The sequence below is a fragment of the Arachis ipaensis genome, chromosome B3 (genome assembly GCF_059453495.1).
Source record: "Arachis ipaensis isolate K30076 ecotype BB chromosome B3, ASM5945349v1, whole genome shotgun sequence".
Taxonomy (NCBI): Eukaryota; Viridiplantae; Streptophyta; class Magnoliopsida; order Fabales; family Fabaceae; genus Arachis; species Arachis ipaensis.
The window spans coordinates 115,550,639-115,554,212 of NC_142438.1; the positions used below are offsets into that span (position 1 = coordinate 115,550,639).

A 3,574-nucleotide genomic window follows, 5' to 3' on the forward strand; every position below is an offset into this window, starting at 1 on the left:
GCGCCGTTGCCGGGGATTGGTTTTCGATTGACAATTCTCAAATTGGAAGTTAACTAGATTGAGTATTTTTTTTGTTTTGATTAATTCAGTACAAGTTACTTGTTGAATTTTAATTTCTGCACTCTGTTACATGCTTTATTTCTTTATGCCTTTAAATTCAAGAAACTAACTCACTGACTCACTAACTGTTTGAATTAATTCCTCAACTGCTCTAACCATACTCTTCCATTAACCGAGAGTATTTCACTTGTTTGTTGCCTGTGCTGTGTTCTTGTATGACAGGTAGGAGAGGAGAGACATCAACTCCTCCATATACCGAACCAGAGAGGACCCTTCATAGACTTAGAAGGGAAGCAAGAGGGAAGAGAATACTGGGAGAAGAAGAATCTGAAGGAGAATCTGAGGACAATTTTGAGGAAGCTTTAGATCTCAACATGGATAGAGAAATTCACAACCATGAGAGAGCTGATGGAAACAATGCCATTCCTGAGAGGAGGGTTCTTAGTTCATACATAAACCCAACCTCTGGGAATTGTGGTAGCAGCATCCAGAAACCACCCATTCAGGCCAACAATTTTGAGCTCAAACCACAGCTAATATCACTTGTGGAGAATCATTGTTCATTTGGTGGGAGTGCTAATGAAGATCCAAACCAACATCTCACAAAATTCCTGAGAATTTGCGACACTGTGAAGTCCAATGGAGTCCAGGAAGATGCCTATAAATTGCTTTTGTTCCCATTTTCACTTAGGGATAAGGCAGCGAAGTGGCTGGAATCATTCCCAAGGGGGAGCCTAACAACATGGGACGAGGTGGAAAGCAAGTTTCTGGCACGTTTCTACCCCCCACAAAAGGTCAATAGGCTTCGATCTGAGGTTCAGACTTTTAGACAACAAGATGGTGAAACTCTCTACGAGGCATGGGAGAGATTCAAGGATTTGACAAGGAAATGCCCACCAGACATGTTCCATGACTGGGTGCAATTGCATATTTTCTATGATGGACTGTCTTATGAATCAAGGAAGGCTGTAGACCATTCATCAGGAGGTTCATTGAACAGGAAAAAGACTGTGGAAGAAGCCATTGAAGTGATTGAGACAGTGGCTGAGAATGAGTACTACTATGCATCAGAGAGACACAACACTAAGGGAGTCATGGAGCTGAACCATGTTGATACAATTCTAGCCCAAAACAAGGTGTTTGCCAAGCAATTAGCAGAGCTCACCAGGAAATTAGAAACAAAACAAGTGGCTGCAATACACACACAAGATCAAGAGGAAGAAAGTACTGAAGGAGGTGATTGGGAAGAGGCCAATTATGTAGGAAATCAACAAAGGCAACCATATGATCCACATTCCAACACTTACAACCCAGGCTGGAAAAACCACCCAAACTTTGGGTGGGGAAACCAGCAAAACCAACATAACAAGTCCACATACCAAAACTCCAACCAAAGATCATACCAAGCCACACAAAACACTTACTCTCAACCACCATATCATGGCCAAAATAATCAACCTACCCAACCTAACCCGAACCAACAATTTCAAGATCAATTAAACAGGATAGAAGGAATGCTTGCAACCATGAGTCAAGACATAACCGAATTGAAAGCTTTTAAGGAAGAAGTAAATTCTAACCTGCAAAACCAAGGAGCTGCCATCCAGAAGCTAGAAAATCAAATTGTGTATTTGTCTAAGCAAACCCCTGGGACAAGCGTTTCTCATGCTGCCAAGGCTATTGCAAGGGAAGAATGTAAGGCCATAACCCTCAGAAGTGGGAAAAATCTAAAGGAGATCTCAAAGGAAACCACAGAGGATGAAGCAAAGGAAAATGTGAGAGATAAGGAACAAGGACAATCTTTTACATCGTCTGCAGCAAAAGAAAAAGAAAAAGAGGTCCTGAAGTCTTATACACCTAAAGCACCATATCCTCAACGTTTGATGAAAAGTGAAAAGGATGGCCAATTCTCCAGGTTCTTGGAGATTTTCAAGAAGCTTCAAATCAACATTCCGTTTGCTGAGGCAATAGAGCAAATGCCACTCTATGCAAAATTCTTAAAGGAATTAATGACCAAGAAAAGAAGCTGGAGAAACGAGGAAACTGTGTTGTTAACTGAAGAATGCAGTGCCATCATCCAGCACAAATTGCCTCAGAAATTGAAGGATCCAGGCAGTTTCCAAATCCCCTGCATCATAGGAGAAGTCATGGTGGAGAAGGCTTTGTGTGACTTAGGGGCCAGTATCAATTTGATGTCTCTAACAATGATGAGAAGAATGAAGATTGAGGAAGCCAAACCAACAAGAATGGCCCTCCAATTGGCAGATCGAACTTTTAAATTCCCTCATGGGATAGTTGAGGATTTGTTGGTGAAAGTGGGAGATTTTATATTTCCTACTGATTTTGTGGTGTTAGATATGGAGGAAGAAGCCAAAGCTTCAATAATTCTGGGAAGACCCTTCCTGGCTACTGCTGGAGCCATCATAGATGTACAAAAGGGTGAACTCACTCTTAGACTACATGATGAGAAATTGGTGTTTAACGTATTCAAGGCAATGAGCTATCCATCAGAATCACTAAGGGAATGCATGAGGGTGGATGTAGTGGACATTGCAGTACAAGAAACCTTTGAGGAAACAACAAAGGAAGTGGCAGAGGAGGAGTTCACCAAGGACATAGAAGTTAGTGACATCAAGGCTGCTGAAACAACCATGCCAAGCATGCCAGAGATAGTGAAAGAAGAGAAGGAAGCACCAAAACCTGAGCTCAAAGCATTGCCCCCTAATCTCAAGTATGCATACTTAGGTAGTGATGAGAGTCATCCTGTTATCATTAGCTCTGCCCTGAGTCAAGAACAGGAAGAAGAATTGATCAAGGTGCTACAAACTCATCAAGATGCCATTGGATGGACCCTAGCTGATTTGAAGGGGATAAGTTCATCCATATGCATGCATAAAATCTTGTTAGAAGAGGATGCTAGACCCTCCATCCAATCTCAGAGAAGATTGAATCCCGTCATGAAAGAAGTGGTACAAAAGGAGGTCATGAAGTTATGGCAGGCAGGGGTAATCTACCCCATTTCTGATAGCCCATGGGTTAGTCCCATCCATGTAGTTCCCAAGAAAGGTGGCATAACTGTGGTGCCAAATGAGAGGAACGAACTCATACCCACAAGAACTGTCACTGGGTGGAGGATGTGCATAGACTACAGGAAGCTCAATGAAGCCACCAGAAAAGATCATTTCCCACTCCCATTCATGGATCAGATGCTTGAAAGGCTTGCAGGACATGCTTACTATTGCTTTTTGGATGGATACTCAGGCTATAATCAGATAGTAGTTGATCCTAGAGATCAAGAGAAAACATCATTTGTTTGTCCATATGGAGTTTTTGCTTATAGACGCATGCCCTTTGGATTGTGCAATGCACCTGCCACTTTCCAAAGATGCATGCTGTCCATCTTTTCGGACATGATTGAAAAATTTATTGAGGTCTTCATGGATGATTTTTCTGTGTTTGGAGATTCTTTTCCTAGCTGCCTACACCACCTTGCCTTGGTGCTTAAGAGGTGCCA

General features: G+C 42.1%; 1 non-coding gene across 1 annotated transcript; it reads right to left on the reverse strand.

Annotated features, from left to right (window-relative positions):
* Positions 1-860: 860 nt before the first annotated feature.
* LOC148572142 (small nucleolar RNA R71) lies at positions 861-964 on the reverse strand. The gene has a single exon (XR_015908344.1). It is a non-coding gene; the product is annotated as a small nucleolar RNA R71 (small nucleolar RNA).
* Positions 965-3,574: the final 2,610 nt, after the last annotated feature.